The sequence below is a fragment of the Balaenoptera physalus genome (genome assembly GCF_965194825.1).
Source record: "Balaenoptera physalus genome assembly, chromosome: 13".
Lineage (NCBI taxonomy): Eukaryota > Metazoa > Chordata > Mammalia > Artiodactyla > Balaenopteridae > Balaenoptera > Balaenoptera physalus.
The window spans coordinates 8,467,315-8,487,005 of NC_138892.1; the positions used below are offsets into that span (position 1 = coordinate 8,467,315).

At 39.6% G+C, this 19,691-nt stretch overlaps 1 protein-coding gene across 13 annotated transcripts in view; it reads left to right on the top strand.

Moving 5' to 3' along the window:
- MRTFA (myocardin related transcription factor A) overlaps positions 1-19,691 on the top strand; it is a 201,982-nt gene that overhangs the window by 109,436 nt on the left and 72,855 nt on the right. The window contains exon 1 of one of the 13 annotated variants that reach the window (XM_082420581.1): positions 2,069-3,145. The exons of the other annotated variants lie outside the window; for them this stretch is intronic. The gene's annotated coding sequence lies outside the window, so the exon portion shown is untranslated. Of the gene's footprint in view, positions 1-2,068; positions 3,146-19,691 lie in introns of those variants that run through there. 13 annotated transcript variants of the gene reach the window in all.

Below are 19,691 nucleotides of genomic sequence, written 5' to 3' on the forward strand. Positions count from 1 at the left end.
TACCACTACATTATATTGCTTTCCACGTGAACTTTTATCCCCCAATAAATATATAGTAGCTCTTGACAGGCTACCCAGCTTGTCTAGGTTCCTTGTCCTGTTCTTTCATTACATAGCCTACCTACTTTTTTACCCTCTTCCCTCCCTGACTTATCCCCTGCACCCCCAGAACACTATGACATAATTGTTAAACACATTTCTAACTTTTTTCTCTTTTTGAATATCTGTATTAAATTTTCTTGTCCTAGATCTCCTCTCTACATAAGGATGACCTTTTCCCCTACATTTAACCCAACTTAGAAAGCCTTCATACAAGCCCTAACCTTTGCCTAGAAGCTTCCCTCTTTTTAACAGTGATTCTTGTACCTGTTCACGAGGATTAGAAAGGACGCTATTTTGAGTTGCAGTGTAGCAAGATTTCTGACTCAACACCCATGGCCCAAACCAGCTTCATATGTTTGAAACTAAGCAAAACCTCCTGAGTGTGTTGCCATAAACGTGCATTAGAAATTTTTTCCGATGTAGCAAATAGTTTCTGTGGGTAGGAAGTAAATTTAAATCTGTATATCTTTAGAGTAGGAACATTTTCTATGTGAAGGTCCTTGCTGACTCTGGTAAGAAAAAAAGGTCTCCTTGCCTCCTTCCCCCTTTTCTTCTGAGCTCTGTAATATAGAGCTTTCAGAACATCCTAACAGCTGAGTTTTATATCTGCTAAGTCAGTCCATGAGATGTTTGCAAATAATCTCCCATTAGTTTTATGCTAAAGATCCCCTTGCAGCTTGGCTTTTGGTCAACTGACTCAGTGTTACTAAATTTATATTTAATCCCAACTAAGGTGGTTAGTATGAATGTTTTTAGAAAAGTCTTGATAAATTTGAAGGAAAACTTTTTTTGATGTACTCTTCGAATTTCATAGGTGTTACATGAAAAGTGTTTGAGAATCTAGAAAAACGTGGTCCCCTGCATAGGGATCATATGCTAGTTTCGATAGTTTAGAATAAGAGCGTAGATATCTAGTTCTGAAGTCAGTATTTGTACTCATGAAGTACTAGGTGAGTTTCTCAGTGTGCATGGTTCATTTTATCCATTCCTGCCTACTTCTCCAGCTGCACCTCCTGATCTTTTTCCTTTTGCTTTCTAGGTTCCATCCTTCCTTAGGGTCTCAGAGAATGCCCCCCTAAGCGTGCCCCTCCCCTCTGGTTATTTTTATTCTTTCTCATTCTCTCTTTCTTCATGCATTTATACTTAGAGATTATATGTTTATTTGTGGGACTTTTTGATTGTTTAATGTGTGTTTCCCTCACTAGTTTATAAACGCTATGAAGGCCTTACCTGTTACTGTTCATTTTCATTTTATCTTACCTGTTAATTTTGTTTTGCCACTTTATATCTAGCATCTATCTAGCTTGATACCTAGTTGGTGCTGAATAAATGTTAATGAGTGAATGAAGTGAACGTGAAATATTGGAGAGATTGGGAAGAAAGCCACTGTTGGAACATTTGGTATTAGGTTCCCCAGCCCAACTATTTCTCGAAGAGCAAGTACAGAGTATCCCGCTAAGGATGAGTCTCTAGTTCCTGTATAAGATGTAGAGGGTCATGGTTTTTTGTACCATCTTTCCCTCTCCATCATTCATTTTGAGAAAAGTCATTCTCAATTTTTGTGAAATTGTCAAGATATATAAACTACAGAGTATTTGTATCTCTAACACTAGATACACTTCTGCCCCAGGTTGAACCAAAAGTTATCTCTTGCTTCAAGTAAGGAGCTAGTACATACTTGGGAGCATTATGTTTTGGCCAATTGATGAGAGAATTTAAATGCTTTCCTTTTTAATATACTTAATTTTGTCTGAGGCTTTGGGAGATCATCATGGCATTTTTTTTTTAAAGGAATTCCTTTATTTTTTTAAAATTATTATTTATTTATTTATTTTTGGCTGTGTTGGGTCTTCGTTTCTGTGCGAGGGCTTTCCCTAGTTGCGGCAAACGGGGGCCACTCTTCATCGCCGTGCGCGGGCCTCTCACTATCGCGGCCTCTCTTGTTGTGGAGCGCAAGCTCCAGACGCGCAGGCTCAGTAGCTGTGGCTCACGGGCCTAGTTGCTCCGCGGCATGTGGGATCCTCCCAGACCAGGGCTCGAACCCGTGTGCCCTGCATTGGCAGGCAGATTCTCAACCACTGCGCCACCAGGGAAGCCCCCATCATGGCATATTAAAGTCAAAGGACTTAATTTTTATTAAAGTGGCAAGCATTCATTTTGCAATTTAAAAGCTCAAGCTCAAACCAAGAGTTTAATGTCTGAATACTTCTGCTTCTTGCCCATTGATTTCTTACCTCCTGCATTTCAGAGTACTCTTGTGAGATATGTGGTGCTCCTGAAAGCGCTTGTCTCAGTCTACTCAGTTTCAAAAATTGTTTTCATAAGAACATTAGACAGCCTTAAACTTGGCGTGCTGGTAGTGGGACTAAAGTACCACAAACAGACTTTATTCCTAGGAAGACTTTCCTTCCTTCTAATTTCTTTCTTTTGTTACTTTAGGCTTTCTAAATTATCTTTGTTCTTTGGAGGTGTTTGGAAATTTCTTTTCCTAGTAAAAGAGTTACATAAAATAAGATTTAGAAAATTTATAGTTTAACAAATGCTCTTGTACACTATTCATAATAAAGACGGATCAGTTAGTTTACAAATTACTTTAAAGATGCAAATTGCTAACTGGTGGTGTTATGGGTTCTTGGCTTTTCAGGATGTCATCCCTTTTAGCCCTGTAGCTAAATATCAAGAGGCTACATGTTCAAACATAAAGCATTAGCCTCTGCCAACATTACATCAGCTCTACAAAACCTCATTGGCTAATTATCCCCTGGGACTAGGACATGGATTTGGCAGCTTGTGAAAGCTGCTATTTCCAATTTCTCCCTTCCTGGCTGTGACATATCCCAAAGGAATGAAGTTGAGAAATAACCATCTTCTTCTGAAAGCTCTCAACCTCTCATTCCCACAGTGGTTCTCATGGTCAGGGATAGAAGATCCCTTCTTCCACTTGAGGAGTCCTTGTAGCTGATGATATATTCTTTAAGTAGTGGCCAAGGCACCCTGAATGAGCCATGGAAGGGTGATGGCAAGGAGCCTCATGTTCCTTGAGGTATGTTTCTGGGTGGTTGTCTATGAGAATCCTAGTTCTTTTGTTGGGATCCTCTTTATATTGCCAAAATTGAAGAAGCTAGAAGTCCAGGATTGGGGACCATATGTGATCATCATCTGTGTTAGTTGACATTCAGTGTAAGAATTAGTGTAGACATTTAACGTCTCCTTTAATGAGCATCTATAAAGTAACTTTCTTGAGAGCAACTGCGGATAGTCAAAAGAACTGTATGATCTTAATCTTTTTTAGTCTCAATTTTTTCACCATAAAATAAAGATGTAGTACCTGCTTTATTTTCCTCAGAAGGTGTTGTGAGGGTGGAATGAGGTAACACATGTGAACAGTGTCACCAAGAACACTGCTGACTACTAGTCACCCTATGCAGTGGGCCCATTTTAGGCCTCCTCTTACTTGACTTTTCTTTACCATTTGACCCTATTCAGTGCTCTCTCCGTATTCTATACTACTCAGGGTTCTTTGTGTGATCTTGGTTAATCTAAGCATAAAATCAATTTTTTGGAAGAGTATTGGATAGTGCGCAGCCTTAATAAGAAGGCTGTCTAACAAAGGTCGGAAAGTGAGCAGAAACTGAGCGAGGCAAGACATAGCGAAGACCATGTCACAGGACTAGTCTGCTGAGGACTCTGTCACTGGCACTGCTTACTGGACTTTCTCTGCCACTGCTGCTGGCCTGGTCTCCAGTGAATGCCTGCAGCTATTGGCAGTGCCACCGGTAGATACTTGCCATAGTGCCAGGGATAATTTCTGATTATATTTTCCACATTTGTGTCATTCCCCCAATTTTCAAAGTTCTAGATGAGAGGATCTGATTGGCTGGACTTGGGTTGTATTTGTGAGCTGGATGCCAGGATGCAGAGAGAGGGACTCTGTAGTAGGAAGAGAGGCCTGCCTTCCCCCTATCTTGGAATTTCCCCCAAATAGGAAAGGTATTCAGATCTGGGCAGCTAAACTATAGACAACATTCTCTCTTCAACTTGCCTTCTACCTCTCTGTCCACTGTTGAATCTCTTTTGCAGTCTTCTCTTCTTCTTCCTGTCCCTTAAATGTCAGTTTTTCCCAGGGTTAGTCCATGACCCATTTTTCTTCTCAGTCTGCACATTCTCCCTAGCAATCTCATCCCAACTCGTGGCTTCAGCTACCACTTATTCAGGATGTCTGCATCTATATCTCTAGCCCCACCATATTTCCTGAGCTCTAGTAGCTTCATTTAATCTACTACTTCTTTCCACCTGGACATCTAGACGACTACATACACTTCAGGCTTTTACAGATTTAAAGTTGCTGTTACCAGTCCCCACGGCTACCCCTCCGTTCCCTAACTCGAGACCAGTTTCCTACCCAGAAAATCAGGAGTCATTCTCAATTCCTCTTTGCCTATATTCCTCACATCTATTTGGTCTCTGAGTTCTGTAGATTCTACCTTTACTTTGACTTCTCCTATTTTGTCTCACTGCCCTAGATGAGACTGTCATCGTTTCTCACTGTGGTTTCAGTAGCCTTCTTACTAGTCTCTCTGCCTATAACCTGGTTCTTCTCTAGTCTGCCCTTCCTACAGCTGCCAAGATACTTTTTCTTACAATCAGTTCTAATCATTTTATTCTTCTCAGAATGCTTCGGTTTCTTATGGGGTAAAATTTAAACTCTTATACTTTATTATATTGTCTATTTGGCCTCTGACTAATTATCCTCCTATCACTTCTAACTTCACAGTCTCCAGCAATGCTAAACTGCTTTTAGTTTCCAGAACATTCTGTGCTCTTTTGATTTTCTCTTCCTTTGCATATAATCTTCCCTCTGCCTTGACCGTTCCTCTCTCTGTTTGCCAGCCGACTAACTTCTGCTTTCAAGTCCCAACTCAAGGGCTCCCTCTTCCGAGATGCATGCTGTCTTTGATTCCAGATGGACTTCGGTGCTCCTTCTCCTGTGCTCTCCCTATACTTGGGACAGACGACCAGAGGGTTAGTTTTATTGCATTATTGTTCCTAGCAGAGCTCAGCAGTAAGCTCCTTGAATGCAGGGATGGTGTCTTATTTCTATATCCACAGTTCCTGTCACACAGCAGCTATATAATAGTTTAATTTATTTAAGAACTAAATGAATGAAAGTACTTTGAAAGGGGAAGTGCTGTACAGATGTAACAATATTTTCATCATTAGCATTTTCTTGTAAGCATTAGGCCCTTTCTAACTCTAAAGTTCTGTGATCTGTAAATGAGTTCTGAGGGGACAATTCTGATTTTTAAAATTAATTAATTAATTAATTAATTTGGCTGCGCCAGGTTTTAGTTGCGGCACGCAGGATCTAGTTCCCTGACCAGGGGTCAAACCCGGGCCCCCTGCATTGGGAGCTCGGAGTCCCAGCCACTGGACTACCAGGGAAGTCCCAACAATTCTGATTTTATTTCATTCTTTTATCTATCTGCAGGCGGCCAGAGGTCCAAGAGTCCTCCCAGCCCCTCAGATGAGTTTGCTTTCTCTATGATCAGCCTTATACTCTTTCCCCAAGAAGTTGATTAAACATACTTTCCTTTGGTTTTTTCAGCCTTCCACCTAATACACATTTTAATCCTGAATAATGATTTGTTTCATGTGTGATTCCATTTCCTTACCCCACAACCACCAATTCGGTCATTTTGCTTTAGTTGCTCTAGTTATCATAAATTATACAGTGGCTGGAAATGTACACATTATCAGTATTCTAGAGATTCTCTAAAGAACCTAGAGAATTATCTGTCTGTTTGGCTGGACTGCTGGTTCTGCAGTTGCCTTTTCTCCTATCCCACAGCTCTCATCCTGGTTCTGTGCTTCTACGAGGGGCCTTGGCAAAACAAACAGTGTATAGTTTAACTTCACTCATACTTTATTTTTTAGGACTTGGCGGTTGTCTCTTGATTTATTGCACTGGGAAGAATAAGTTTTGATTTTTCTTTTTTTTTTTTTCTTTCTTGTTCCTCCCTCTGAGGGAGCCTGCGTCATTGAGAAATGTTTAACCTCATGGCCTTGCACTGGGGCTGGAAATTTGCCTAAGGGAACTTGAAGCTGGTAGTGTTTTTACTCAGATTCCCCCTTATGGGGAGGGGGATTTCAGCAGGGCCTGCCAAAGCAGAAAGATGTTGGGAAATTTTTTAGTAGCAAAGCTATTGCTATTAGGTTACTGAAAGTATTTGTAGAGTTTTCTGGAGAGAAGCTTAGGCATTTTGGAATCCCTCTGGGAGAAAGCTGTAGCTTTACCAGGTACAAACAGAAATTCAGGCTGAGAAACTTAGCTTCTCAGATGTGTGGTATGTTGTTATAAGAAAACTGTGACCAGTTGGATGAGAAAGAGAAGCTAACCATAGTTTGAGGAGTTTACACACTCAGGGAAAATAGCCGTAGGCTGGGGCAAATCTCTATGGACTGTGGGAAGAATTTGGCTTTTTATCAATTCTGGATTATCCTAAGAGTAGATCATCACAGGGATTTTCTTTGGCAAGCCTCTTGTTCAAATTCTTATTGATATTGTCACTCTGTTCTATTTACAAAAGCACTTTGTTGATACAAACAAGATATTTGCCTAGTGAGAGTTAGAATAGATGATCTTTTGTGCCCAAACAATGATCTCCCTATTAGGAGAAGGTGAGATCCAGCGAATGTTTAGAATATGACTACCTCTGCTTATTTTTATCTTTGTGTCACCGATGAGGAAAAGTTATACAGTTGTTTGCCAGTATGGAATGATAAGCTGTGCAGACTCTGGGCCTTGACAAGGGAAGAATTGTGCAGTTAGACCATTTGTGGCAGCTTTGTGACTTCCTGGAAAATTGGAAACAACTGCACAGTACTTAATACAAATATAGGCATTCCTGCCCACTCTAAAAGATAGTTGGACTCATCCAGCAGGTTGTCTTTCTATACACTGGCTCTTCTATTAGCCTGGATGATTGAGGGTTGATAATGTGCATGGCTAACGAGACTTCTCTTTTAATCAGCAAGTATTTATTTATTACTGATTATATATATACTTAACACTCTGGTAGGTACTCTGGGGGATTCCTGAGAAGTAGAAGGAATGATTCTGAGACTCAAGAAATTTGCATTCTTGTTGGAGATACAGTGGTTAGTGAAGATTATAAAATCCTAAGAAAAAAGAAAGAAATGAGGTCAGGAAAACTTCACAGTGGAGGTAAGATTAGAGCTGGACCTAAGAGGAAAAGTGCTGTTAGCATAGGTAACAGGAGTCGGAGGAGGGAAGGGTTGAATCAGATGGCGTTCAGGTAGGAGGAGTATCCTAAGGCAAGATCTGGAAACTAGACTAGGCTGGTATGTCAGAAGAATAAGGTTTCACCTTGATTGGAATAGGAGGTATGGTATAGTTGGAAGAGAAGATTGGGTTGAATAGATAATAAGGAGCTGGATAATCGAAGACCTTGAATGTTAAATTGGAGAGTTTGGCCTTCATCGGATAGTGGGGAGTCATTTTTAAGCTATTGAGTAATTATTTATCAATCCATTTCTTTCAATAATTACTATTATTATTATTATTTTTTGGAGTATAATTGCTCCACAATGTTGTGTTAGTTTCTGCTGTACAACGAAGTAAATCAGCTATATGTATACTTATATCCCCTCCCTCTTGGACCTCCCTCCCACCCTCAATAATTATTTTTTAAATTGAAATTTTGGTTGAGATAGCTGTAGATTTACAGGCAGTTGTAAGAAATAATACAGAGAGATCCTTTGTACACAATAATTACTTTTTAAGCGCTAAGTTTGTGAGAGTCGCTTCAAAGCTCACATAAATGTATAAGATGTTATACCTGCTTTTCACAAGCATACAGGGAAAGGATATGTATATACTTCCTTTTTTTAAAAAAGATTTATTACTATTTATTTATTTTATTTATGTTTGGCTGTGTTGGGTCTTAGTCGCGGTGCGTAGGCTCTTCGTTGTGGCACACGGGCTTCTCTCTAGTTGTGACGTGTGGGTTTTCTCTTCTCTAGTTGTGGCGCGCAGGCTCCAGGGCACGTGGGCTCTGTAGTTGTGGTGCACGGGTTCCAGGGCATGTGGGCTTTGTAGTTGTGGCGCTCAGGTTCCAGAGCACGTGGGCTCTGTAGTTTGTGGCACACGGGCTCTAGTTGAGGCGCGCGAGCTCAGTAGTTATGCCACGCAGGCTTAGTTGCTCTGCGGCATGTGGGATTTTAGTTCAAACCCACGTCTCCTGCGTTGGAAGTCCGATTCTTTACCACTGGACCACCAGGGAAGTCCCTCCATCCTTTTTAGTAGATACTATTTAACAAAATATGAAGCATAAAATGTGTGCTCTATGAGCAGGGCTCTTAGAGAAACAGTGAATCACTTTTGGGAGGGGGTTAGGAAAGGCTTGTAGTGCTGGTGCCATGTGAAATTACTCACTCAGCCCCTCATATATCCCAGGGCCTGTGCCAGGTGCTAGGGGTGCAGAGGTGAACAGGATAGACATGGCTCTTGTCCTCGTGCAGCCTGAAATTTATTGGTGAAGGCAGACAAGTAATTACAATAAAATAGAATGGGAGTTATAATGGGAAATTCAGAATGCCATAGGAGAGCAGAGCAGGGGGATCCAAACAATTCTAGGGTGCATCGTAGGAAGGTCTCACAGAGGGAGGGATATTTAAGCTATGATCTGAGGGATGTTCCAGCAGAGAGGACAATGTGAACATCTGAAGGTGAGAAGTAAAACAGCACCTTCAAGGAACTAATGGACTTCTATTACAGCTGGTATATAGAGACAGTGTAGTGTAATGGATTTGAGGGCGGGCTCTGGAACCTGACTGCCCGGGTTTACATCCTGGCCCTACTACTTACTAGTTGCCCTTGGACAGTTATTTAGCTGTGTCTCAGTTTCCCCATCTGAAAATCGACATAACAGTAATTTCTACCCCATAGATTAGGCCTAAGTGATTTCTGACATATAGTGCCCTTAGATTAGTGCCTGGCACACAGCATGTGCTCAGTACATGTTAGCTATTACTGCTGTTGCTGTGACTTCACCTATAAAATGTGAAATGATGAATGCTAAGAATAGCTCAGAAATTCAAGGGGGCCTTAAAAGACATGTTAGGAGTTTGGGCTTTATCCTCAGCGCAATGGGAAGTCATTGAAGGGCTTTGAGTAGAGGCAGGACATTAGATTTGCATTTTAGAAAGATTATTCTGGTTTCAGTGTAGAAGATGAATTGAAGGGGCTTAAGAAAGATGGCAGGGAGACCAAATAAGAAGCAGTTGCAAAAGTCCAGGTGAGGGATGGTAGTCATGAGGAAATGGTTCAATTGAAAAGGCATTTGCTAATCCAGCCATTCAACAAATACTTACTGAATGCATTCTGTGTGCCAGGTAGACGTCTCAATTCTGGAGATAGATCTCTCATGGAGTTTACGTTCTATTGGTGAGAGGGAGGTAGTGACAACGAGCAAATATTAACATAATATTAGGAATGATAAGTGCTGTTTAGAAAAAGAAAGCAGAGAAAGGGGATAGATGGTAAGAGTCTGTAGCTAATTTAGAAATGGTGGTCATGGGAATTCCCTAGCGGTCCAGTGGTTAGGACTCTGCGCTTTCACTGCTGAGGGCGCAGGTTTGATCCCTGATCGAGAAACTAAGATCCCACAAGCCGTGGGGCACGGCCAAAAAAAAAGAAAAAGAAAAGAAAAGAGATGGTGGTCAGGGAAGGCCTTTTTGAGGAAGTGACACTTTAAGCAGAGACCTGAATGAAGTGAGGGTTTTTCTGGGGAAAAACTTTCCAGGCACAAGTGTGATCATGCTTAGCATGTTCAAGGACTAGTAAGGACAGGGAGGAAATATGAGTGAGGAACGCATGTGCCACAAGGACAGAGATCTTGTTCACCTAGAATTGCCTTGAGCAGCATCTGGCACATATGCTCAATAAATACTTGTTGATTGGATAGATGCGCAGGTGGATAGATGGAATTTCAAGTGAATGAACAAATAAATGATACATTCTCCCAAATAAGCCTGGAATCTAGGAAGATGGGGAGAAAGTTGTAGGTAAGCTTCCCAACTAGCATCTTTCTTTCTTATGAGAGGTTAAGAGAAAGGACTCTGGAGCTAGACTGTTAGGTTCAGATCCTGGCTTTGCCATCTGCTAGATGTGTGACCTTAAGCAAGTTACTTATCTTTTTGGTGCCTCAGTTTCTTCATCTGAAAAATGGGAACAACAGTAGTACCTACCTCATGGGGTCATTACAGGGTTTCTCAGCCTCTGCACTATTGACATTTGGGACTGGATAATTCTGTGTTGTGGGGGCTGTCCTGTGCTTTGTAGGGTGTTTAGCAGCGTCCCTGGCTGCTGCCTACTAGATGCCAGTAGCTCCCTCCAATTGTAACAAGCAAAAATGTTTTCAGACACATGTGTCTGCTTCTGGGCAAAATCACCCCGAGTTGAGAACCCTGGGTTTTTGTGAAGATTAAAGGAGCTGGTATGTGTAAAGCACCTAGAACAGTACCTGGCATATGTGCTGTCATTAAGATTAGCATAGTGGCTTCTAGGGAAAAATAAGTGTTTCTCCTCGACAGCTTAGTCTCCCATTTGATTAAGTAAATAACAAAAACTTTAAAGCACAGTTGCTGATGGAGTGTAAAAAAATGGGTTTGTCTATCTCCAGTAAAATTTATTTATGCACGCTACCACTTTCTGTGGATGGAATGCCTTCTGTTCATTCAGGAAACTCTGGCCCTACCTTTAGATACAAAAATGTATCTCAATTGGAAGTTTCTTCAAGGTGGAGGAATGTTAGTAATAGGTTCTTTCCACAGGAACTGGGATTTGGGGCCACTTTTTTGTAATGTAAGAATTTGGTTTCTAAGATTAGAGTACGCTTCTCTTTGGGTGCACAGTGGCTTTCAACAGCTGCTAATGGAAACCATCATCTATCCTAGTCAGAACTCACCATCCATAATAAGCATGATCAGTATTTATTGTATTTGGCCATTGAAGAATTGAAATAATAGTGTGTTCAAGAACATTTTGTGGTTATAAATTTTTTTCCAGTTTCATCGAGAAACAGTTGACATACATCACTGTGTAAGTTTAAGGCAAACAGCATGATGGTTTGGTTCACATATATTCTGAAATGATTACCAAAAATACGTTCAGCAAACATCCATCTTCTCATATAGATACAATAAAAAGAAAAGTAAGATGAAAAGAAAAAAGGAAAACAGAATTTCCCCTTGTGATGAGAACTCTAAGGATTTACGCTCTTAGCATTTCTCCTGTATGTCCTACAGCAGTGTCAGCTATAGTCATCCCATTGTGATCATGGTTACATTTTATAGAGTCTGTTTTCATTGCATATCATCTGTGCTTGCTGCTAGCTAGTGCATTGGGTTAGCTGTTTGCAAATAGTGTTTACCTTCTGTGTATCTTAACTTTGCTTAAGCTGTGAACGTGGTGATAAATGGGGAGCGTCATTTGTTTTAGAAATGTGGTATAGAAAAACGTCAACTGACAAATGCAGCAATCAGAATGAGATAACTGAATAAATCTTTTAAAGTCATAAGATCAGGAATAAGACAAGGATGCCCACTCTTGGCACTTTTATTCAACACAGTATTGGCAGTCTTAGCCACAGTAATCAGACAAGAAAAAGAAATAAAAAGAATCCAAACTGGAAAGGAAGGAGTAAAACCATCACTGTTTGCAGATGACAGGATGCAATATATAGAAAATCCTAAAGATGCCACCAGAAAATTACTGGAGCTCATCAGTGAGTTTGGTAAAGTTGCAGCATACAAAATTAATATACAGAAATCTTGTATTTCTATACACTAACAACAAACTATCAGAAAGAGAAAGTAAGGAAACAATCCTTTCTACCATCACATCATAAGGAATGAAATACCTAGGAATAAACCTACCTAAGGAGGTAGAAGACCTGCTCAGAAAACTGTAAGACACTGATGAAAGAAATTGAAGACAACACAAACAGATGGAAAGATATACCGTGTTCTTGGATTGGAAGAATTAATAGTGTTAAAATGACCATACTACCCAAGGCAGTCTACAGATTCAGTGCAATCCCTATCAAAATGCCAATGGCATTTTTCACTGAACTAGAACAAATAATTTTAAAATTTGTATGGAAACACAAAAGACCCCGAATAGCCAAAACAATTCTTGAGAAAGAATAGAGCTGGAGGAATCACAGTCATATTCCCTGACTTCAAAAGTCATATTCCCTGAGTACAAAGCTGCAGTGCACAAAAACAAACACATAGATCAATGGAACAGAATAGAAAGCCCAGAAATAAACCCATGCACTTCTGGTCAATTAATCTATGGCAAAGGAGAAAAGAATATACAATGGAGAAAAGACAGTCTGTTCAATAAGTGGTGCTGGGAAAACTGGACAGCTACATGTAAAAGAATGAAATTAGAACATTCTTTAAAACCATATACAAAAATAAACTCAGATTAAAAACATAAATGTAAGACTGGAAACCATATAACTCCTAGAAGAAAACATAGGTAGACCACTCTGACATAAATCATAGCAATATTTTTTTGGATCTGTCTCCTAAAGCAAAGAAAATAAAAGCAAAAATAAAGATAGGACCTAATTAAATTTAAAAGCTTTTGCACAGCAAAGGAAACCATCGACAAAATGAAAAGACAACCTACTGAATGGGAGAAAATATTTGCAAATGATATGACTGATAAGAGGTTAATGTTCCAAAATGTATAAACAGCTCATACAACTCAATATCAAAAAAAGAAAAAATCGAAAAAAAAAAACCCCAAAAACCCGATTTAAAAGTGGGCAGAAGACCTGAATAGACATTTTTCCAAAGAGGACATGCAGATGGCCAACAAGCACATGAAAAGATGCTCAACATCACTAATCATCAGGGAAATGCAAATCAAAACCACGAGATATCACCTCACAACTGGCAGAATGGCTATCATCACAAAGAACACAAATAACACGTTGGCGAGAAGAAGCAAGAGGAATGACAACCCTGCAGCCTGTGGAACAAAAACCACATTCACAGAAAGATAAACAAGATGAAAAGGCAGAGAGCTATGTACCAGATGAAGGAACAAGATGGAACCCCAGAAAAACAACTAAATGAAGTGGAGATAGGAAACCTTCCAGAAAAAGAATTCAGAATGATGATAGTGAAGATGATCCAGGACCTCAGAAAAAGAATGGAGGCAAAGATTGAGAAGATGCAAGAAATGCTTATTAACAAAGACCTAGAAGAATTAAAGAACAAACAAACAGGGGCTTCCCTGGTGGCGCAGTGGTTGAGAGTCTGCCTGCCGATGCAGGGGACATGGGTTTGAGCCCTGGTCCGGGAAGATCCCACATGCTGTGGAGCAACTAAGCCCGTGCGCCACAACTACTGAGCCTGCGCGTCCGGAGCCGTGCTCCGCAAAGAGAGGCCGCGACAGTGAGAGGCCCGCGCACTGCGATGAAGAGTGGCCCCCGCTCGCCACAACTGGAGAAGGCCCTCGCACAGAAACGAAGAACCAACACAGCCAAAAATAAATAAAATTAAAAAAACAAACAGAAATGAAAAATACAATAACTGAAATGAAAAATACACTAGAAGGAATCAATAGGAGAATAACTGAGGCAGAAGAACAGATAAGTGACCTGGAAGACAGAATGATGGAATTCACTGCTGCGGAACAGAATAAAGAAAAAAGAATGAAAAGAAATGAAGACAGCCTAAGAGACCTCTGGGACAACATTAAACACGACAACATTCGCATTATAGGGGTCCCAGAAGGAGAAGAGAGAGAGAAAGGACCAGAGAAAATATTTGAAGAGATTATAGTAGAAAACTTCCCTAACATAAGAAAGGAAATAGCCACCCAAGTCCAGGAAGCACAGAGAGTCCCAGGCAGGATAAACCCAAGGAGAAACACACCAAGACACATAGTAATCAAATTGACAAAAATTAAAGACAAAGAAAAATTATTGAAAGCAACAAGGGAAAAACGACAAATAACATACAAGGGAACTCCCATAAGGTTAACAGCTGATTTCTCAGCGGAAACTCTGCAAGCCAGAAGGGAGTGGCATGATACATTTAAAGTGATGAAAGGGAAGAACCTACAACCAAGATTACTCTACCCAGCAAGGATCTCATTCAGATTCGATGGAGAAGTCAGAAGCTTTTGACACAAGCGAAAGCTAAAAGAATTCAGCACCACCAAACCAGCTGTACAAAAAATGCTAAAGCAATTTCTCTAAGTGGGAAGCACAAGAGAAGAAAAGGACCTCAAAAACAAACCCATAACAATTAAGAAAATTGTCATAGGAACATACATATCGATAATTACCTTAAACGTGAATGGATTAAATGCTCCAACCAAAAGACGCTGGCTCACTGAATGGATACAAAAACAAGACCCATATATATGCTGTCTACAAGAGACCCACTTCAGACCTAGGGACACATACAGACTGAAAGTGAGGGGATGGAAAAAGATATTCCATGCAAATGGAAATCAAAAGAAAGCTGGAGTAGCAATACTCATATCAGATAAAATAGACTTTAAAATAATGTTACAAGAGACAAGGAAGGACACTACATAATGATCAAGGGATCAATCCAAGAAGAAGATATAACAATTATAAATATATATGCACCCAACATAGGAGCACCTCAATACATAAGGCAACTGCTAACAGCTATAAAAGAGGAAATCGACAGTAACACAGTAATAGTGGGGGACTTTAACACCTCACTTACACCAATTGACAGATCATCCAAACAGAAAATTAATAAGGAAACAGAAGCTTTAAATGACACAATAGACCAGATAGATTTAATTGATATTTATAGGACATTCCATCCAAGAACAGCAGATCACACTTTCTTCTCAAGTGCACACAGAACATTCTCCAGGATAGATCACATCTGGGATCACAAATCAAGCCTCAGTAAATTTAAGAAAATTGAAATCATATCAAGCATCTTTTCTGACCACAACGCTATGAGATTAGAAATCAGTTACAGGGGAAAAAATGTAAAAAACACAAACACGTGGAGGCTAAACAATACGTTACTAAATAACCAAGAGATCACTGAAGAAATCAGAGGAAATCAGAAAATACCTGCAGAAAAATGACAACGAAAACACGACGATCCAAAACCTATGGGATGCAGCAAAAGCAGTTCTAAGAGGGAAGTTTATAGCTATACAAGCCTACCTCAAGAAACAAGAAAAGTCTCAAATAAACAATCTAACCTTACACCTAAAGGAACTAGAGAAAGAAGAACAAACAAAACCCAAAGTTAGCAGAAGGAAAGAAACCATAAAGATCAGAGCAGAAATAAATGAAATAGAAACAAAACAATAGCAAAGATCAATAACCCTAAGAGCTTGTTCTTTGAGAAGATAAACAAAACTGATAAGCCATTAGCCAGACTCATCAAGAAAAAGAGGGAGAGGACTCAAATCAATAAAATTAGAAATGAAAAAGGAGAAGTTACAACAGACACTGCAGAAATACCAAACATCCTAAGAGACTACCACAAGCAACTCTATGCCAATAAAATGGACAACCTGGAAGAAATGGACAAATTCTTAGAAAGGTATAACCTTCCAAGACTGAACCAGGAAGAAATAGAAAATATGAACAGACCAATCACAAGTAATGAAATTGAAACTGTGATTAAAAATCTTCCAACGAACAGAAGTCCATGACCAGATGGCTTCACAGGTGAATTCTATCAACCATTTAGAGAAGAGCTAATGCCCATCCTTCTCAAACTCTTCCAAAAAATTGCAGAGGAAGGAACACTCCCAAACTCATTGTATGAGGCCACCATCACCCTGATACCAAAACCAGACAAAGATACTACAAAAAAAGAAAATTACAGACCAATATCACTGATGAATATAGATGCAGAAATCCTCAACAAAATACTAGCACACAGAATCCAACAACACATTAAAAGAATCATACACCATGATCAAGCGGGATTTATCCCAAGGTTGCAAGGATTCTTCAGTATACACAAATCAATGTGATACACCGTATTAACAAATTCAAGAATAAAAACCATATGATCATCTCAATAGATGCAGAAAAAGTTTTTGACAAAATTCAACACCCATTTATGATAAAAACTCTCCAGAAAGTGGGCAGAGAGGGAACCTACCTCAACGTAATAAAGGCTGTATACGAGAAACCCACAGCAAACATCATTTTCAATGGTGAAAAACTGACAGCATTTCCTCTAAGATCAGGAACAAGACAAGGATGTCCACTCTTACCACTGTTAGTCAGCATAGTTTTGGAAGTCCTAGCCACAGCAGTCAGAGAAGAAAAAGAAATAAAAGGAATACAAATTGGAAAAGAAGAAGTAAAACTGTCACTGTTTGCAGATGACATGATACTATACGTAGAGAATCCTAAAGATGCCACCAGAAAACTACGAGAGCTAATCCGTGAATTTGGTAAAGTTGCAGAATACAAAATTAATGCGCAGAAATCTCTTGCATTCCTGTACACTAATGATGAAAAATCTGAAAGAGAAATTAAGGAAACACTCCTATTTACCATTGCAGCAAAAAGAATAAAATACCTAGGAATAAACCTACTTAGGGAGACAAAAGACCTGTATGCAGAAAACTGTAAGACACTGATGAAAGAAATTAAAGATGATACCAACAAATGGAGAGATATATATACCATGTTCTTGGATTGGAAGAATTAATATTGTGAAAATGACCATACTACCCAAAGCAATCTACAGATTCAGTGCAATCCTTATCAAATTACCAATGACAGTTTTTACAGAACTAGAACAAAAAAATCTTAAAATTTGTATGGAGATACAAAAGACCCCGAATAGCCAAAGCAATCTTGAGGGAACAAAGTGGAGCTGGAGGAATCAGACTCCCTGACTTCAGACTATACTACAAAGCTACAGTAATCAAGACAGTATGGTACTGGCACAAAAACAGAAATATAGATCAATGGAACAGGATAGAAAGCCCACACACCTGTGGTCACCTTATCTTTGATAAAGGAGACAAGAACATACAATGGAGAAAAGACACCCTCTTCAATAAGTGGTGCTGAGAAAACTGGACAGCTACATGTAAAAGAATGAAATTAGAACACTCCCTAACACTATACACAAAAATAAACTCAAAATGGATTAAAGACCTAAATGTAAGGCCAGACACTATAAAACTCTTAGCGGAAGACATAGGCAGAGCACTCTATGACATAATTCACAGCAAGATCCTTTTTGACCCACCTCCTAGAGTACTGGAAATAAAAACAAAAATAAACAAATGGGACCTAATGAAACTTAAAAGCTTTTGCACAGCAATGGAAACTCTAAACAAGATGAAAAGACAGCCCTCAGAATGGGAGAAAATATTTGCAAACGAATCAGCAGACAAAGGATTAATCTCCAAAATATATAAACAGCTCATGCAGCTCAATATTAAAAAAACAAACAACCCAATCCAAAAATGGGCAGAAAACCTAAATAGACATTTCTCCAAAGAAGACATACAGATGGCCAAGAAGCACATGAAAAGCTGCTCAACATCACTAATTATTAGAGAAATGCAAATCAAAACTACAATGAGGTATCACCTCACACCAGTTAGAATGGGCATCATCAGAAAATCTACAAACAACAAATGCTGGAGAGGGTGTGGAGAAAAGGGAACCCTCTTGCACTTTTGGTGGGAATGTAAATTGATAAAGCCACTGTGGAGAACAGTATGGAGGTTGCTTAAAAAACTAAAAATGAAATTACCATATGATCCAGCAATCCCACTACTGGGCATATACCCAGAGAAAACCATAATTCAAAAAGACACATGCACCCCAATGTTCATTGCAGCACTATTTACAATAGCCAGGTCATGGAAGCAACCTAATGCCCATCAACAGATGAATGGATAAAGAAGATGTGGTACATGGGCTTCCCTGATTGCACAGTGGTTAAGAACCTGCTTGCCAACGCAGGGGACACAGGTTCAAGCCCTGATCCGGGAAGATCCCACATGCCGCGGAGCAACTATGCCCATGTGCCACAACTACTGAGCCTGCACTCTGGAGCCCGTGTGCCACAACTACTTAAGCCCGCGCGCTTAGAGCCCGTGCTCCACAACAAGAGAAGCCACTGCAATGAGAAGCCCTCGCGCCGCAACTAGAGAAAGCCTCCACGCAGCAACAAAGACCCGGTGCAGCCAAAAATAAAAATAAATAAATTTATTAAAAAAATAAAAGATGTGGTACATATATACAATGGAATATTACTCAGCCATAAAAAGGAACAAAATTGGGTCATTTGTAGAGATGTGGATGGATCTAGAGACTGTCATACAGAGGGAAGTAAGAAAGAGAAAAACAAATATCGTATATTAACACATATATGTGGAACTAGAAAAATGGTACAGATGAACCGGTTTGCAAGGCAGAAATAGAGACACAGATGTAGAGAACAAACGTATGGACACCAAGGGGGGGTAAGTGGAGGGGGTGGTGGTGGTGGTGGGATGAACTGGGAGATTGGGATTGACATATATACACTAATGTGTACAAAATTGATGACTAATAAGAACCTGCTGTATAAAAAATAAAATTCAAAAAAAGAACCAAAAAAAAAATTGGTAAGACCAGTGTCGAGGAGTGTGCTGCCTATGTTGTCTTCTATGAATTTTGTGGTTTCAGGTCTTATAGTTGGGTCTTTGATACATTTTGAGTTTAATTTTGTATGTGGTGTGTGAAAATGTTCTTGTTTCATTCTTTTGTAAATGGCTGTCCAGTTTTCCCAACACCACTTATTGACTAAGAAACTTTAGCACAGCAAAAGAAACCATCAACAAAACAAAAAAGCAACCTACTGAATGGGAGAAGATATTTGCAAATGACATGTCTGATAAGCTGTTAATATTCAAAATATATAAAGAACTCAGTGAATGGAACCTAAAGAGAACTGTATTTTGGCTCAACAGAGAGAAAAAATACTAGATGATTACAGATGAGAACAATGGAATGGGTATACTTCTTGAAGTGGCAGGCTTTCTGCCACTGGAGGTGTTGAAGAGTCTGGAGGCTTTGTTGGTCCCATTTTAGGTATGCTATAGAGGACAAAATACCTACATTTGGAAAGAAGCTGGACTAGGTGACTTTTATGGTTTTTCTTAACTGTAGGATTCTAGATTTAAAATCTAATTTTTTGGCTCTGCCCAAATTCACATCAAAAATTACTATCCAACAGGTTCCAGGTCATACTGGTTTAGGAGGTATGATTCTGAAAGGATGCCCATCGATTCCTAACCTTATTAGGTTTACATTTTGTAGGTAATTTCTATGTTTTAACCTAAAAGCAAGACTGAGATGCAGAATTCCATCCATCATAGCAGGCTGTTGGAAGTCATATTTTGGACAGGTCTTGCCCTGGGGCTTCCCTGCAGCACCTGGAAGATTTATATCCCCTGCACCAGAAATCCAAGAATCTTAAATTCTCTGTTTTTTATATGAAACTTCCTTCAGTCC